Consider the following 19444-nt stretch of genomic DNA (forward strand, 5'->3'; position numbering starts at 1 on the left):
CCCCACAGAAACTGGTGGCAGCTCTGCAGCCATCATGGAGCCTGGAGCTACGAAGGACCTTGGTTCACTGCCCTCTGCCAAGTCAGGCTGGGTACCCCGTGCCAGGAAGGTCTGACCTGCTCAGAATGCAGAGGAGATCCCTGGATCCCACATTCTGTGACCTAGTCAGGAACGGCCCTCCAGGGATGTCTGTATACTTGCTGATGAACAGACACATGATGGAGCAGAAAGACACAAAGACAAATGAACTTATTTCAGCCCAGCTGTGCCCTCCTCTCTGAGCTGATGGTTTGGACCAGCTGCCATTCTGACTAGTTGGTGCCCAGGCTGTACCAGAGATTAAATATTCTGAATATAACTACTGTCCCCACCCTACCCCCAAACCACAGATATACTAAATGACCTTTAGAAATTCACCTCCTTCATATCTGCCCTATATCTCAGGGAAAGAGTGAAGTAATATTAACCCGATTTAGTGGTATCCATGTATCTGACACTCCTCACAGCAACTCCATAGGTAAAAACAATTCCCATTTTTCAGATGAGGGTATAGAGGCTCTGAGACATATACTGCACAGTAATTCTGGGTTGGGTCTTGCCCACAGCACCTCTTCCTCCCCAGCCAAAGTTTTGGGCCTGAGCTACCATCATCTTGCTGGGATAAGCCTTAGAATCATGTGGGCTTTCATTCTGCATCCTAGCCTCAATTTCGGAACTCCTTGGGTTCTCTAAGGATAGCTCCGTCTAATAAGGAAGGCATACTATACAGCAGTCTCACTTAGTTCTAGAATAAATCTCCATCCCCTGATCACCTTGACAGCATTTTTCTAGCTGACCTGGGGAATGAATACCTGCAATGTACAAATGATTTCTAGCTGGGATTGGCAGCCAGTGGATTTGAGCACTTGGGCAAGGTTGGGGGCAGCTACCAAACAATAAAACCTCAGCCATGCAGAAAGGGCTGGAAAGCCTTAATCTTGGAAACTTTCCTCCTGAGGAACAAAGAGCAAGGTGACGCCCAACTGCAAGCAGGGCCTGAGTCCCAGCCCTCTACCAGGCACCACTCATGCTGGGTCTAGCCCAGCTGGGGCTGCTGCTTCTGGAAGGGAGAGCCGGGCTTGGAATGTGATTCCCAGGCTTTGTGTGATACTCAGTGACGCTCCGTTAGCAGAGTGCGACTCCTAAGATCCCCTGTTACCTCCTAAAGCCTCTGCCAGCCCGCCCCCCAGCACTGCACTGATCACCAGATTAAGGAGCTCAGAGCTACAGCTGAGGCAGCTAAGACCTTGGTCGGGGACAGGGAGGACAGGTGACAGATCCTCTAAGGCCCTGCCTCTTCTCCCCCACCCCTACTGTGGTCATTTCTCTCATTATATCTAACCTCTCTGCTCTTCATCAAGCTTTAGACTTCATTGCCAGATACCCAGCTTGAGTGAGGAGCAACCCAAGGACAGAGGTAATAGGGCAAAGAAAGAGGCCCCCAGAACCCAAAGAAGAAAGATGGGGAGAGGCAGAGAGGGGAGAGATGGCCAGGTTGAGAGGAGTGAATGCGCTGCTTGTGGACAACTGGATGGAGCAATGAGGGGAGGGTACTACCCACCACAGAGAAGTCCTGGGGCCTGCCTCCCCTGCTGGCCCAGTGACTACCTACAGTTAATCTTGGAACTTCCTGTGGGTTCCTCTAGCCAGCTGCTGGCTCTAGAGCAAAGTATATCCCACCACATCTGAGAAGGTAGGGAAGGGAAGACCAGAGATGGGGGAGGTTGACAAAGGGACAGGAGAGAAAACCCAGCTTTTGAAGCTTTTCTCTAAGATCCCAACATTTTCAGAACCAGAGGCACTTTAACTCATTTAAAACACATACATAGTAGCCAGGCATGGTGGCACACACCTGTAATCCCAGCTATGAGCAGGAGGATCACAAGTTTGATAGTTTGGTCAACTTAGTGAGATCCTATACCAAAATAAAGCAGGGAGTATGTAGCTCAGTAGTAGATGCTTGCCTCACATGTACAAGCCTCTGCGTTCCCTACAGCACACACAGAGAATAAATTAAGTTCCCTTCTGTCTATAGGAGTTACCCTGGGGATGAAGCTCAGTAGTAAAGCGCCTTGGGTTCAATTCCCATTAACAACAACAACAACAAAAGGACTGGAAGCTTTGGCATACAACATTTTGGACTGTAAGTAATCCCAGGCTTAGGCTTCCAATTAATCTAGAGGCTGTGTGAACAAGAGGGCAAGGCCAGCAGGGCTGAGTAGCAGGGAAAGACCAGCAAAGAGTTAGGAATCAAATGCCCTGGCCACTGAATCCTGAGTCCTTGCACCTGAACAAGAAGAACAATGTTCCACCCCTGCCCCTCACTCCCTGAGTTACTGTAAGGGGCTGTAGAGGTAGAGAGATTCTGAATGCATTAGCTGGGAAGTTGTCTGGGAGGTCTGGCTCAGCTCAGCTTTGGCAGGCATCCCTGTCCCCCATCCCAGGGCCTGCAGGGGGCGACTGGGACACACCCAGGGCCCTGGACAGCAGCTGCTCTCCCTTTAGCTTCTCCTGTGTGGCCACTGCCTTTAGCTCCCTTCAGCTGGGCAAGAGCTTGTTTCTCACCACTGTAGCATAAGGGCAGGACAAGAAGGGCTCATGCTGCAGAGGGAGGTTTGTAAGAACCTGAAGATAAGCCTTGTCTGCTCCTGATCCTCCATCTATTCTGAAAACACAGGCCCACACTAGAGGAATGAAATCCTTCCCGCAATACTCACTATCACCTCTAGCCAGAATTCACTGTCCCTCCTTCACCATGTAAATCAGAGAGCGCTAAATCAAACACAGGTTTGAAAGAATCACCACCATCACAGACTTTTTGGGCCAGGAGGGAACCAAGAGATTCCTGAAGTTCAACTCAATCATCTCACCAATGGAAAAAACCGAGATTCAGAGGTTTGGGGATGTGGCCTGCCTGAGGTCACAGAGTGGTAAGGCCACCCCTTGTGCCCTGTGTACCAGACCCCTTTCTTTTCAGGCCAGACCTCTCCAAAAGCTTAAAGGCAGGCTTCTCCATCATATCCCAAACAATCCCAAACAAGATCCTGGCCCACCACGGGTGGCATGGGTCTGGGGACATGGGAGGTCGTAATGCGATAAGCAGACTGGCCATCTGGCTCGGGTACAGAGGAGAGCCCAGACTGGCCGCTTCTGCTGTCCTGTCCCAAGGGGCCCTGTGTCGCGAGAGACAGACCGCCAGATGGATAGGCACTGGCCAGGGTCTGGGTAGAAGCCAGTGAGTTCCCTATAGTCAGAGCTGACCAACTTTCAGATGTGCAGGGGTAGGATGGGAGGGGGCTCAGGGAATAAAGTCAGCCCCTACCCCAAGGGCAGAAAAACAGAGCAAGAAGATGGGGGATCTGAGATTCTCAAACCAATCTCAGAGTCTGGCTCCCCAGGTAGGCCCAGCTTTGCTCAGCTCCACAGCCCCCAGCCTGCTGGCCAGCTACAAACAGGGCCCCCTCCCCGGGAAAGGCAAACACATCTCCCCTGGCACCTTCTCAGACATGCATGCAAAACTAATTAACATGGGGAGACATGTGAGCAGCCGGCCAGCTCCACACCCTCGAGTCCACGCAAACAAGGCAAGCCCTTGTCCGGGGGACCTGCACAAAGCTTTGTTGCTAATTTAGGCATCTGTCTCTGTCTGGTCTGGTCCTCCTGCCTGCGCTGGGGTTTTTCCCAGCCCCTTGGACAATGCTGGGAACAGGCCCGCAGATCCCTTATTCAAATCACACCCAGGACAATGAGCTCATTGTGCAGACCACAGAAAGGGGGATGCTGGGGGGTGGGATTGTGTAAGGGGCATCAGGGAGTGGAGAAGGGTGGGGGGGGTGAAGAAAATGGGAACCCAGGAAAGTGTTTACTAACACAGCCCCTGCAGCTGCCTTGGGCCCCTTTCCCCTCCCCTGCCTGACTGGGAGCTGGGGAGAAGTCCTGGGACTCAGAGATGGGGGGCCCAGAGTCCATGAGAGAACTCATATTTATTGGCCATTTGATACAAACTGTGGCTCAAATCTTTGTCCTATTGGCCTCTCCTATCTTCAACAGTCTACAGCTACCTCTGCATGACCAAGGGCTGGAATAGTTTTTATAGAATACTTTAAAATTCTTTTTTTTTTTTTCTTATTTCAGGCTTAGCAGAATAAAGCGCAGACCCAACTGCAGAGGAGGAGGCAGGGTTAGGGGGAGAGGTGTTGGCGGCTGTGCAGGGTGGAACCTGCTGTCTAGGCCATTGTCTTCAGGCAACGTTTCATTTTCTCCTCCTTCCCAGCTAATAAATTAGAAAGGAGACGTGAGCTGCGAAGGGACAGGCTCCCCATGGACGAAAGGCGGGCAGGAAGGCAAGTCTGTGAGCTCATGGCAGATGGGGCTCACCCAGTCAGGCAGCTTCTCATACACCTGGCCAGCCACTTGAATGCAGCCCCATATAATGAGAAGCATGGCAAAACCCCCATACATATACATATATGTATATGTATGGCCCCCTCCCCGGGAAAGGCAAACACATCATGATGGCCCCCCAAGGGGGAGAGTTGGGGCTTTGAAATGTCTTGCTTATTACCAACACCGCTCTCCAGCTCCTTGTTTTACTGAGCTGCCATAAAGAGATACTCACAGCCTTATTCTCTCTCTCTCTCTCTCTCTCTCTCTCACACACACACATACTAACAGTCCCAGACATATAGACTGATGATAGTGTAAAGAATGTGGGACTACAAGTGCAATCAGTATAAAGCTCACACTGCTGGCTTCCCCACACTGGGCAGAAATTTCATATGGGTCAACCTAATAGTCACCCTGAGGTGGCTAAAAGGTTATGGTGTGGCTGTTGCCAACACTTCAGCAACTTTCTCCCCTTACAGCACCGCATGGCAGCACACCACACCATCCCCAGGACGGCTGCTGGTGTAGGAGGTGAAGTAATATCCCATTCAGGAAGAATGCCAGATGGAAGCAAATACCTCCAAGACAAAAAAAGTTTGGAACTGGTCTCAGTCCTTAGTCAGGGTAAGGTTGGCTGAGCTAGCCAGATTTTTTTTTTTTTAATAATGAAAAAAAGGGTACTCAAACATCATCTTAATTGTCTTGTGTCACAAGATGACATTTCATGAAGTTGAGGCAATGTGGACCCTTGCTGGGGTAACTGTTTCTTGCAGTACAACCCACAGGTTGCCACGATTCCTTCTACTGTTAAAATAATTCAGAGAATGATATTGAAGGATGAAGATGAACACAAATGATTAAAATCTCAGGGACCCCTTAAAATGGGCACCTTCCCAGAGTAATGGAAATGTACTAGGTTGAACTATATGAAACAATCAATACTTAAATGTTTTTGAACAACAACAACAAAAAATTCATATGGGTCAACCTAATAGGAAACTGGTTCTAAGAAGCAGGGTTATTGCTCTTTTTGTTTTTAAAATTTGCTTGTTGTTATTATTTTGAGATAGGGTCTTGCTATGTTTCCCAGGCTAACCTCAACTCCTGGGCTCAAGTGATCCTCTTGACTCAGCCTCCAGAGTAGCTGGGACTAAAGGCCTGTCTCCAAGCCCAATTTTCATTTTATAATGTCCTCCCCAAACTAAGTTTTTTTTCTTCCAAAAGAAGAAAAAAATAACAGTAATCCAAGACCCAAATCTGGCTTGGACTATCCATCTGTAGCCACATCAATACATTGCACAGAGAAATGAGAAATGCTACTAGAAAGAACTGTGAATACACACTTGTGGTCCAAAGATGACCCACCTTTGGACTCTTGCCATAGTGCTCCTCCTTCTCTCTTCTCTGTCTTCTGAATCTGGAAAAGAGGGCACATGAGAGGGAGAAGAGAATAGGGAGAAGGACAATCTTGCACTGGTTCCTCTAGCTCAGGAGTCTATGTACCACTGCCCCGTGACTGAAACACATGCTGTCAACTGGTTGCCACAGTTAAATCCAAAGCCAATCTGTGTGCACGTGTCATTCATTCAGTGAACCATGGGCAGGAGGTCTCAGCAAGGGAAGTAGAAGAGAGCTAAGCTACCTTGTATAGAGAAGGCTCACCCGTAGCCAGCATTTGGACACTCATTTGTATCACTGCTCATTGTCACAGAATCCAAGAATATATATTGTCTTTCTGGAAGTCACCCTCACTAGACTCTGTGGGGTTTCCCAGAGAAGAAAAGGTCAAAGGTTTCAGAAGCAGAGTCCAGACTACTATGTCTTCCTACTTGCTACTCACCTGCTTACAGTCTGTTCCATGTATGTTCATCTTGCCCACGGATAGAAGCTGATCAGTCCATAATGAAGCTGAGGGAAGGACAATTCCCTCAGATAGAAGCTGATCAGTCCATAATGAAGCTGAGGGAAGGACAATTCCCTCAGATTCTCTTTTTGGCTAAAACTCTGTGGTTCCTTTCAAAGGTCTGGAACCACTTTCCATGTTGCCAGAAGTGATGCCTTAACCAATGCTATGTAATGATGTCCAAGTGTTTTATCTTACTAACACACACACACATCAACCTCAACAATGAAACCATCAAAATAGTAGTAATAGTACTACTAATAGTAGTAGTGGTAGTAATAGTAATGGTAACAAACCCATTTACCCTTCCTGCTCCTGTAAGGCAAGTAATAAAATGGCAGACCCAGCATTGGGGCTTTAGAACTAGTGGATTCATTTGCAGGACTGCGCCCCAACCCACGGACTACATGGAAAACTCTAAAACTCCAGTTGTGTGGACAGAAGGCAGGTGGGGGCCTACTATTGCCAACTTATGTGCAGGCCTGCTTACAAAGAATTGTACCAGAGTCCAGCCTGAATAGAACTGGGGTAAAATTCTAGTCTTGGTTTTCCAAACAGCATCTGATTTCTTCTAAGGAGAAGAAACCTTCAGTGTATGAATCCATCCAAAGGTGATTGTATTTTAGATGTTTTCTACCTGTCTCACATATAAATCTCATTAGATTACTGATATTCTGATTCTTTTTTTTTTTTAAGAGAGAGTGGGAGAGAGAGAGAGAGAGAGAGAGAGAATTTTTAATATTTATTTTTTAGTTCTCGGCAGACACAACGTCTTTGTTTGTATGTGGTGCTGAGGATCGAACCCGGGCCACATGCATGCTAGGCGAGCGCGCTACCACTTGAGCCACATCCCCAGCCCCCTGATATTCTGATTCTTAAGATCAAAGTTGGGCAGAGATTAGTTCAGTGGTAAGGTGCTTACCAAGCATGTGTGAGATCCTGGGTTTAATCCCCAGGGGGAAAAATGTTTTTAAATGAAGAAAGGGAAAGTATATAGAATTGGCAAGATCTAGAGAATTAAAGTTTTAGCTGAAGCTAAGCAACAGTGTAAGGTCACAATGGGAAGAGCATGAAATGGCCTCTGACCCTGTTCTCCCAGGCTCTTGGGGCATGAAGAGGGGCAGGGAAGGCAAGAAGTCCACAAACTGATGATAACTGTCACACCCCCCAGTGCCTGCTAACCCAGCTTTCCTGTTCTGGATGAATATATGAAATTCTATATTACAGCTAAAGTGCTGGACCAGGGACTGTGGTTTCCTCCTCTGTGTCCCCAAGGCTTTGCCTGACACATAATGTGCAGTCAATAAACGTTGAATGAATAAATGAGTGTGGTAGAAAAAATACAATGTGGCATGGGAAGACTTCCAATTCTTAAGCTCCATGGTTCTCTTGCAAACGGGGAAATGGCTCTCTGGCCCAGTCTGGACCTACTGTCCAGACCAAGAGCCATGAGGTGACAGGCCTAAGGTGGGTGTGCCTACTCAGCTCCAGCTGACTTGAGTGGCTTAGGGCCTGGGCATCCTCCATGCCCACCCATCTTGCATATGGTGACTGATTCCCTTAGTTGGCTCCCTACCTTGTCATTTTCAGTCTCAACCATCTGACCTGATATTCTGCACCTAAATCTCAAAAGCAGTCCATCAGGTCTCCTCCCTGGCACTCTACTCTGACGTCTGAACCTGGTCAGACGTCTGAACTCTGGTCAGGGAGTTTTCCTCCCAGTGGAGATCCTCTGTCCCGCTCTCTTGACAATGTGGAAGATCTTAGTAGATATAGGGAGTCAAACTGATGCCTCCACCTTAACTCCTAGGGCCTGAATCAAAACAATCTACCCCTGAATCTATGCATCCCACTAGTTTCTCTGTTCCTAGAGAGTAGAGAGCAGGTCAAGGCTTCTACCTGCACCAGAGTTTACCCAGGGTCAATAAACACCATGACTGAGCTGGGTCCCTTGCCCACTCACTTCCAGGGCCTTTACTCTATGACACACCAGTGAGATAGAGAATTCAAACTGGAGGTTCTTTCATTTTAGGGGGAAGGGGCAGTGCTAGAGATCAAACCCAGGGTCTTAACTATTCTAGGCAAATGTTCTGCCACTGAGCCAGATTCCTAACCCAAAGTGATATTTCTTGAGTGCTACAAGGTAAGTATTACTATCCCTAACTTTGCTCAAACTGGCTCAGAAAGGAGAATTAGTGTGCCCATGGGTTCTCATATAGGCCAGAGAGACCCCAGAGCCTGTCGCCCTTTGAACCACACTACCTCTGCTTCACACTCCTGTGATCTCTGAGTCCGTGATTCAACAATAGAAAAGAGTGGACTAAAATGGGATACAGGAAGATGTAAGCTCAAAGGGCAAGGGTGGCTGTAAACTTCAAATTCCCTTTTTTACTTTCCCTCTCCCCAGCAGTTGTCAAAGAAATGATGTACCTTCAGAGCACTGGCCACCTCTCCTGACCCAGAGAGATAGCAGGTACTGTGCTGCCAAACTGGGCAAATGAAAAGAGGCCTGGCATTCTCTGCTGAAGTACAAGACAAGATGGGACAGGGACCACTTTTCCTCCTCCAGAGGACAGTGGGTGTTACCTCAGGGGGCAGAGCATTGCAGAAAATAAAGGCCAAGCTCCCCCTGAGAAGCCATACTCCATTGGCATCATAGACAGGCTGGCAGACTTGGGCCTCCCCATATTTTACAAAGTAAGGTGCAACAAGGCTAGGGTGCACATTGACGATGAGGAGACGGGTCAGGACTGGGTGGAATGCTTCCTACTCCTCCAAGGCTCCCTGGAACGCAGCACTGAGCTTTCCCATCTGGATTCTCTAGATATACTGCCACCTTGAAGTAAGAGATAATGTAGAGGCACTTTCTAGCAACCGAGTGAACTCATGCTGCTTCCCAAAGCCTCTGGGAAATAAGAACCCACTGAGACCTAAAATGCCCTTCTACCTAAGAACTATAGCTTTTGAGACATACCCCATGCAAAACACCCAAATGACACTGGCTTAGAAAAGTACAGAACCTAGATTATATTTACAACTCTTTCTTCTCCCCAAGAGCCAAGTCTCAAAGAAGACATGTATGCAAAGTGTTAGCACAGAGCAAAGGTTCTCAGGAAAGAGACCCTATAACCATCATCATGACTCATCATGCTCTCCTGGCTGCCAATTCCTCACCTCTTGTAAGGAGCCTGCTTTTCAAAGATTCATGAATTACTGGAGCTAAAAGACCCTTAACCCAGTCCAGGGTGTCCCAGGCAGGAAATGAACTTCTGGGTGGGGCAGGAGGCTGGAGGCAAGACTGGCCCCACAGCCTGGAGTGCTTTGAGTTCTGAAGGCTGAGCGAGGCCCCTCTGCCCAGTGTCTCCCCAGAAAAATCTCTCTGAAAACCTGAGGCCTGGCAGGGAGCCAGGACAGGAGGCCTCTCCAAGAAGATTCTGGCTCTAAGCCAAGGTGCATCCCAGAAGCTCCAGTTCACACTGAACAGCAGAAGCTGAGGGAGGAGGGGCAGCCAGGAGAGAGCCAGCCAGGAACCCTCCAGCCAAAGGAAACCTGCTGGCTGAAAGGGGGTTTGTCATGAACCTGGATGCACTTCCCTGGGGTTCCTGCACATCTGGGTGCCTATAAAATTGCTGTTGGGTTTGTGGAGGAGCCATTTTATCACCTATTACTGCACCCATTCTTTTTTTTTTTTTTAAAGAGAGAGAGAGAGGAGAGAGAGAGAGAGAGAGAATTTTTAATATTTATTTTTTAGTTCTTGGTGGACACAACATCTTTGTTGGTATGTGGTGCTGAGGATCGAACCCAGGCCACACGCATGCCAGGCGAGCGCGCTACCGCTTGAGCCACATCCCCAGCCCCATTACTGCACCCATTCAAACCCCATTAGGGCATAGCTAAGCCTTCATTCAAAGGCTTTTCTGGGGGTTACTCACTGGCTCTTTTACCCCTACCCTAAATGCTGAAAAACACACTGTTGCCTGCAGATTCAGGCCTTAACTTCTGCCTCCGAGGACTAGGGGGTAATCCCCATTTAGAAAGCTGTCAAAAGCCTATCAACCAAGAAAAGCCCAGGATCAGATGAATTCTCAGCCAAGTTCCACAAGACTTTCAAAGAAGAATTAATACCAATACTCCTCAAAGTATTCCATGAAATAGAAAAGAAGGGAACCCTTCCAAACTCATTCTATGAGGCTAATATCACCCTGATACCAAAACCAGACAAAGACACATCAAGGAAAGAAAACTTCAGACCAACATCCCTGATGAACATAGACACAAAAATTCTCAATAAAATTCTGACAAATAGCATACAAAAACATATTTAAAAGATAGTGCACCATGATCAAGTGGGACTCATCCAAGGGATGCTGGGCTGGTTCAACATATGGAAATCAATAAATGTAATTCATCATATTAATAGACTTAAAAACAAGAATCATATGAGCATCTCAAAAGATGCAGAAAAAACATATGACAAAATACAGCACACCTCTATGTTCAAAACAATAGAAAAACTAGGGATAGTAGGAACATACCTCAACATTGTAAAAGCTATATATGCTAAACCAAGGCCAGCATCATCCTAATTGAAGAAAAGTTGAAAGCATTCCCGCTAAAAACTGGAACAAGGGTGTCCTCTTTCACCACTTCTATTCAACATCATCCTTGAAACTCTAGCCAGAGCAATTAGACAAAAGAAAAAAATTCAAGGAATACAAATAGGTAAAGAAGAACTCAAACTATCACTATTTGCTAATGACATGATTCTATATCTAGAAGATCCAAAAAATTCCACCAGAAAACTTCTAGAACTAATAAATGAATTTGGTAAAGTAGCAGAATATAAAATCAACATCCATAAATCAAATGCATTCCTGTACATCAGCAATGAATCCACTGAAAGAGAAATTAGGAAAACTACTTCATTCACAATAGCCTCAAAAAGACAATCACCTGGGAATAAAAAGAGGTAAATAAAAGACCTCTACAATGAAAACTACAGAACACTAAAGAAAGAAATTGAAGAAAACCTCAGAAGATGGAAAGATCTCCCATGCTCCTGGATAGGCAGAATTAATTTTGTCAAAATGGCCATACTAACAAAAGCATTATACAGATTTAGTGCAATTCTTATTAAAATCCCAATGACTTGGGCTGGGGACATAGCTCAGTTGGTAGAGTGCTTGCCTTGCATGCACAAGGCCCTGGGTTCAATCCCCAGCACCACACACACACACACACAAAAAAAAAAATCCCAATGACATTCTTCATAGAAATAGAAAAAAGCAATCAAGAAATTTATTTGGAAAAATAAGAGACCCAGAATAGCTAAAGCAATCCTTAGCAAGAAAAGTGAAACAGGTGGCATCACAATACCAGACTTTAAACTATACTACAGAGCTATAGTAACAAAAACAGCATGGTATTGACACCAAAATAGACCTGTAGACTAATGGTACAGAATAGAAGACACAGAGACAAACCCACATAAATAATGTTATCTCATACTAGACAAGGGTGCCAAAAACATTCACTGGAGAAAAGATAGCCTATTCAACAAATGGTGCTGGCAAAACTGGAAATCCATATGTAGCAAAATGAAATTAAATCTCTATCTCTCACCCTGCACAAAAATCAACTCAAAGTAGATCAAAGACTTAGGCATTAGAACAGAGACCCTGCACCTAATAGAAGAAAAAATAGGCCCAAATCTTCACCATGGGGTCAGCCTAAAATCTGATTTCCTTAACATGACTCCTAAAGTGCAAGAAATAAAATCAAGAATCAATAAATGGGATGGAGGGGCTGGGGTTGTGGCTCAACAGTAGAGTACTCACCTAGCACGTGCGAGGCCCTGAGTTCCATCCTCAGCACCATATAAGAATAAATAAATAAAATAAAGGTATTGTGTCCAACTACAACTAAAAAATAAATACTTAAAAAATAAAATAAATGGAATGGATTCAAATTAAAAAGTTTCTTCTCAGCAAAGGAAACAATAACATGAGGAGAGAGCCTACAGATTGGGAGAAAATATTTACCACATGTACCTCCGATAAAGCATTAGTCTCTAGGATATATAAAAAACTCAAAAAACTTAACACCAAATAAACAAATAACCCAATCAATAAATGGGCTAAGATACTGAACAGATATACCACAAAAGAAGAAACACAATACAATTGATCAACAAATATATGAAAACGTGTTCAATATCTCTAGCAATTAAAAAAATGCAAATCAAAACTACTCTAAGATTGCATCTCACTCCTGTCAGAATGGCAATCATCAATAATACAGGTAACAATAAATGTTGTCAAGGATGTGGTGAAAAGGGTACACTCATACATTGCTAGTGGGACTGCAAACTGGTGCAACCACTATGGAAAGCAGTATGGAGATTCCTCAGAACACTGGGAATGGAACCACCATTTGACCCACCTATCCCACTCCTTGGTTTATACACAAAGGACTTAAAATCAGAATACTATAGTGATGCAGCCACATCAATGTTTATAGCAGCTCAGTTCACAATAGATAGACTATGGAACCAATCTCAATAGATGAATGGATAAATAAAATATGGTATATATACTCAATGGAATATTACTCAGCTTTAAAGAAAGTGAAATTATGGCATTTGCCAGTAAATCGTTGGAGAATATCATGCTAAGTGAAATAAGCCAATCCCACAAATCCAAAGGTTTTTTTTAATATGCAGATGCTAATTCACAATAATGGGGGGGGGCACTAGGGAAGAACAGCATTACCTTAGATTAGGTAGAGGGAAGTGATGGGAGGGAAGGGAAGGGGAAGTGGGGATAGGAAAGATAGTAGAATGAAACAGACATTATTACTGTATATGTATATATGTGACTACATGACCAATGAGTCAGCAACCTGTACACTCCAAAAAATGAAAAATTATATTCCATCTATGTATGATATATTAAAGTGCATAAATACAAAATAAATGAATAAAAATAAATGCGTGTTGCTTAAAAAAAAAAAAAAAGGCTGTTCTAGGCACTCCAAAAGGCCCCTGAGGCCTAAGGCTTTTTACCTGCCACCACCCTGGCTTTTCCATGGCCCTTTATGCACAGACCTCTCTGTGGACAGAGGTATATAACTTTAAATGTTCTAGAAACTTCATTAAATGGTAAGAGAGGGCTGAGATATAGGTTAGTGGTAGAACACCTGCCCAACATATGTGAGGCCCTGAGTGTGATTTCCAGCATATGGAAGGGGTGGGGGAAATGAAAATGAAGAAATATGTAAGCCCCCAACCCATAATGAAAATTAAATACAGGGGTGCAGTATCACTGAACCACATCCATAGACCTTGCTAAAAGACAAGGTCTTGGTAAGTTGCCCAGGCTAATCTCAAACTTGTGCTCCCGCCTCAGCTTCCCTATAGCTAGAATTATAACCATACCTCACTGCACCCAGATGAAATGGGTAATTTTAATAATATATCTTACTTAACCCAATATTATCATTTCAGTAAGTTGCATGACTACATTTCATGAGATCAACAGCACATATGTGATGGGCATCAAATGGATAGCACTGCTCTCTCTCTCCTGTAACCTCTCCCATTTTCAGATGAGGCCTTGGCCCAAGTATCTATGGAAATGGGACCAGGATAGAAAGGGAAGCCCTAGACTCCATCCCTGCCACTGAGTCCATCAGCCTTTCCTTTCAGCCTGTAAATGCACAGCCATTGCCTATGATACATAATTTTTTGATCAATCAGATTCAGGGATACCGCAACATAAACTTAAGTGAAATAACCCAAAAGCCGGGTACAGTGGTACCACCTGTAATCCCAGAGGCTTGGGAGACTGAGGCAGGAGGATCACAAATTCAAAGCCAGTCTCAGCAACTCAGCAAGGCCCTGTCTAAATAAAACATTGAAAAAGGCTGGGGATAAAAAAAATTTTAAAAAAAACAGAAAGGAGGAGTAGAAATGTATATACTTGACATTGCAAGGCTGAGGGACAAAGACAACAGAAAGGAACAGGAGGGAGGCTCTGGGAGAACTCTGCATTGAACCCAAGTCTTATTGAGGACCTCTGTTTGTGTCATCTCTGCTCAGGGCCACCTGGCTTCCATGGCCTGTAAATACCCACGTTCCAGCACTGGGGTCTGGTGGAACTATCCACAAAAGCTCCTCTCTGCTTTAGAAGGCAAGAACAAGTCGTGCATTTACCCAGTGTCTCTAGTCTTCTTACTCTGAGTCGCCATGCCAACACACAGTCATAATTACCGAGGAACACGTCAATAGTGGCAGCATTGACAAAGACACTATATCAGGGCCTGTGAGCTAAGCAAGGTCAGGCTCCTTGCAGCCCCCCAGCTTCCTGCCCACTTCCTTTATTCCACTCTGATCCATCTCTTTCCGTTCATTCTTTCTCTCCCACCCAGATGGTCTCTGATTATATTTTCTCTTCAGAAAAAAGGACTACAGCTCAGCATATAAAACACTTTTATAGCAATCAAGAGACAGGTTCTCCTTTGAGTCCTGATTTTAACTTGTGGGAAAAGTCACTTTAACATCCAGGCCTCAGTTTTTTCTGTGAATGGGGAGAATTATCTAGACATTGCCTATTCAGCAAGTAGAGGCATGCATTTAATAAATCTTCTGAATTCAGGGGCTGCTAAGTATCATCTAGTCATTTCTGAGAGTATATGATCAGCACCAGAGGTACCAGAAGCTCAAGGAAACAAAAGAAGGTCCTGATCAGAGGGGAACTTCCCAGAAACAGTAGGGCTTGTATCACACCCCAGAAAGGGTGAAAATCTTAGAAAAGCAGCCAGGAGGGGCTGAATGGTAGATTCTATCAGATTATGAAAAGATGAGTGAGATGGATGAAAACTATCGGGCTGACAAGGATCCTGAGGCCCCCAGTGAGAAACAGGACATGCACCCATTTAAAATGAGAGATCTGAAAAAGAAGGCAGACAGCCATCACTGGAGCCCTGCACAAGAGCGCCCCAATTTCAGAACACCCAGTGCACCAACATCTGAACTTACAAAGGAGATAAATTGGAGGCTGATGATTAGCATCACAAAATGATTATTCCCTTTGTAAAAGGCTTCACTGCAGGACTGCTTTAAATAGTGCATTTAAACCATGATCTGATTTGCTAAATTCGATTTATACACATCTACTGACTAAGCTGGCGTGCGGCTGTATTTACATGTCTTCCCTTGGCACAGAGGAGGGGAGAAGCCAGCCATTATTTGGGGCCTTTAATCCTTGTAGACAGTAACTAATCTGGGGAGCTGAACCCTGTTTTCCTCCCACAGTTGGAGCTTTGGCTGCAAACTGGACCCTGTTCTCCACCACTCCACTTTTCCCATGCAGACCCTGTTCAAAGAGGACTCAGAATTTGGCCAGGAACTGTTGGAGCTTTTATAGAAACAGGGGTGCCCCTCCCCACTCCCAGAAGTGAATCTCTTTCTTGTGCTGGTATCCAAAAAATTTAGTCTATCACAGAGCCATTAAATCTATTTAGTACCTACAATAATCAGGGTGTTCAAATGCTACCTTTTTGGAGCCATAGAAATTTACTAATATGAGCCACATTCTATGATTTGTATTTAAGCCCTGGGAATCAAACTTGGATAGGTACAGAAATGAGGCTGGCTCTCCACCCAAGGGGGACAAAAGAATGGATCTGTCAGCTCTCATGGCAACTGTACTAATGCAATGGGGAAATCATCTTTGGTTCACCTGAAGGATTTGTAGGTCTCACTGAAAAGCTGGTCCCCTGAGACAAATGATCCTTTTCTGTGAGGTCCAATAACATGATAGAGCAGTCAGAAGTCAGAATCATAGTCCAAAAGGGAACTATACTACACTACTGGCTCACACCATTTGAGTCACTTTAACATGCCAAAGAGAGAGAGACAGACAAACATCTAGGAAATTGATAGGCTCAAATCCAAAATTCAAAAAACAAAGACCCCCCCCCTCCCGGAAAACTGAAGTAAGGCCTTTAGCTCTACCTTCACCCTCATCTCAGGAGAGGTTTAGCTTCACTCATTTATCAAATATTTAAAAATACCCACAATGAGAATCCCAGACTAGCGTTAGGAACTGGGGGAGGGGGGGAGATCAAGACAGCTTCTAGGTCGTCTAAGGAATTTATAGTAGAGATGAGAGTGGTCACCTTCACTGTGCCATGGTTAAATGATCTCCCTGTTGAGAAGCCCACTAAAGCATGGTCAGGAGAGAATCGGGACCTGACATTCTCAGGAGTCAGGATCTCTGGTCCTAGTTCTTGCTCTAGCTAATTCATGACCTTGGGGAAAGTCATTCAACCTCTCTGGGTCTGGTTCTCCATCTGTGACATGTACAGGTGACCTACATAATTGTGGAGCTTTTAATTTTATGTAAATATTATGCAGGAAAGATGTTCACCTCTGTAAATTCCTGATGAACTTCTTTTTCTGAGCGAGACTATAAACCATCATGTTTTCTTTGTCTTGGCTGCCAGGAAGCTCAGAACAAACACAATTTCAATCACTAAATTTACTTTAGTTCAGGACTTCAAGCTACAAGACTGTGAGATGGTAAGAGGAGAGCCCTCATGTGTGAGGTATGGTTGAGTGGACTTGGATTCAGGAGAGGCTTGATGCTTGTTTGAAAGATGACATCACAGGGTGATAAATCCCTGCATTTTTGTGTATGCATGCATGTGCAGAGGCTGAGGTTAAAGCCTCTGGAGGACAGAACTCAAAAACAAACTAATCTTGAAGTTTCTTGGTCAGTCTGCACAGATTGCACATGTGTGGGACCTGCTGTAGGGCATCCATGGGTCAAGTGGGGTGGCTCAAAAGCCAGTCATTGTGGGCTGGGGTTGTAGCTCCGTGGTAGAGAGCTTGCATAGCATGTATGGGGCACTGGGTTTGATCCTCAGCACGACATAGAAATAAATAAAAAAAATTGTGCCCATCTACAATTAAAATATCTTTTTTAAAAAAGACAGTTATTGTACTTATTATTCTCCCAGGTGGAATGCAGGCTCATGAGGCAGAAGAACCAAACTGACCCAGGGCTGAGGTTTGGAGGTCGCCAGTTCAAAGACGCTGCACCACGGCAGCAGCCCCACCACCTTCATCTGCTTTTCACCCACAGCCCACTCAGGACAGTGAAAATGGGGCCTCCAGGCAGGTCCCCAGCACCAGCTACCCCCTCACAAACATTCTGCTCTCCTTGTCTCCATCATCACCAGAAGCGCGGAGGGCAGCCACAGCAGGCTTGCCACTTCCGAACTTTTAGTTTCAAGAAAATGTGGACATTGTCCTTACATATATAATTCATCGGAAATAATGCCCGAAGCGCTCGCAGCTTCAGACTCTATCCAAAACACAGCCCTCTTTCGTAGCAAGCCCCTCTGGCACGGTGCGCCGCTTGGCTGTTGGGAAGGCTGTTCCCAGGCGGTGCACTGTGGCGGGGTAAGGTGGCCTGGTGTCCTAGCCTCCTGCCCAAGCAGCCCTGACAAGCACCGCTGTCGCGAGGATGCAAACGCGGGACAGGGAAGCGGCGATGCAGAGTCCGGGAGAGAGGTGAGAGAGAGGACAGCAAGCGTTCGCTCTCGAGGCCTCCGGGTTAATTATTAACGGGAGGCTCTGCCCGGCTAAGAGCGACAAGGGCCCTGCCCGGCCAGGCGCTCTCGCCCCGTGCCGCCTCCGAGGGCCGCGGCTGGGCAACGCGAGGAGGGCTCTGCGGGCCTGGCAGAGCCGCGACCCACCTCGTGCCCACGCAGCCATCTTGCGGCCGCTACTAACTCTCAAAATGGCCTCCCGGGCCCGCCGCGCGCCTGGCGAACTGCAGCGCACCGCGAGGGACGCAGCAGAGGGCCAGTGAGCCCCGGGGCGTTTGTTTTGCGGTCCGCAGCGGGCAGGGCGCTGCGGCCTACCTGGACCCACACAGCTGTGGGTGCTTCTGGTTCCAAAGGCCGCAGCCCCAAGGAGTTCTCTCGGGTGATCGAGGTGTGAATGCTTAGAATGGATTCTTTACTTAGGCTCTGGCCACAGCGGGTGCGGCTTCCGAGTTGGTGCATGACACCCTCTTTTCTGCGGCCCCGAGAGTGCGAAAGGCGTAGGTCCTGGCCCCGAGTCACTCAGAGGCCAGCCAACCCCGGGGCAGCCGGGCGTAGGCAGCCGCACTGTTCCCAGCCGAGGCTCTGGCGACTGAGAAGCCGGAGAAGTCGGAGAAGCCGCCTCGGAGGCCAGAAACATCAGATTGCACTTGGTGCCTACTATGTGCTGTGCGCCGTGCTCAAAAGCCAGCAGGTGTGTTATTAAAAGCCATTTCACAGGTTGCCTTGGGGGAAGACCTCGGATCTTCTGGGCCTACGGAGGAGAAGAGTCGATCCAGGTGAAAACACAGTCGCTCTGCCAACATGATCCTGGGATCTCCCAACGTCCCAACTCGCAGGCCGGCTGTTGGAGACACCGCAAGGCAGAACGGCGGTGCAGGCAGCCAGCTGCTCCTCCCACACCCTGGCTCCGGCCACTCACCTCTCCTCGCCCGCGCGCCCTCCTACGAGCGGGTGCTGACGGCGAGTTCGTGCCGGCTAAGAGTGAGCCGAGCGCAGGCGGGAACCGCGCGGGGGCAGGAGGCACCTGCAGGCGAGTAACTGTAAAACAGAGCAGAGACATCAGGCGCCTCCCACGCCCACCCAGAAGCGCGCCTGGGTCCATTTGGAGGTGCCCTCGTGGTCTGGTGGCGTTGGCTTGACGGTGGGGACACACGTGTCCTCCAGGTCACGAGCACCCAGGGAGACTTACGCGTGCTCTCCGCGCCTCAACTATATCCGCCCAGAACAGGGGAGAGAAACCAGGGTGAGTACCAGACACAGGTTCTGTCTGCGCTCAGAGTGTGCACGTGTGCCGCTTTGACCCGCCCGAGGACAGAAGGGACCCCCTGCTCGCTCGGAGATGGAGCTTCGGAAATGGAGGAATGTAAGGTAGGACACCTACATGCTCCAGGGGCACAGAGCATCGCTGAGAGCCTGCCCGCGACCATACCAGAATAACCCTTGCTTCTCTCATCGCCGCCACTTGAGAGTCCTGAGACAAGGAACAGCCAGATCAGGGAC

General features: G+C 46.8%; 1 long non-coding RNA gene across 8 annotated transcripts in view; it reads right to left on the reverse strand.

The window, feature by feature from the left end:
• The window catches only part of LOC110597666 (uncharacterized), a 39990-nt gene that overhangs the window by 5556 nt on the left and 14990 nt on the right, over nucleotides 1-19444 (reverse strand). For 3 of the 8 annotated variants that reach the window (XR_005728972.2, XR_005728971.2, XR_013439429.1), the window contains exon 1: nucleotides 1-19444. This exon is cut by the window's right edge. This is a non-coding gene — a long non-coding RNA (uncharacterized LOC110597666). The other 5 variants (XR_005728975.2, XR_013439430.1, XR_013439431.1 and 2 more) reach the window with 5 other exon arrangements.

Source organism: Ictidomys tridecemlineatus, chromosome 5 (assembly GCF_052094955.1).
Source record: "Ictidomys tridecemlineatus isolate mIctTri1 chromosome 5, mIctTri1.hap1, whole genome shotgun sequence".
Classification (NCBI taxonomy): Eukaryota; Metazoa; Chordata; class Mammalia; order Rodentia; family Sciuridae; genus Ictidomys; species Ictidomys tridecemlineatus.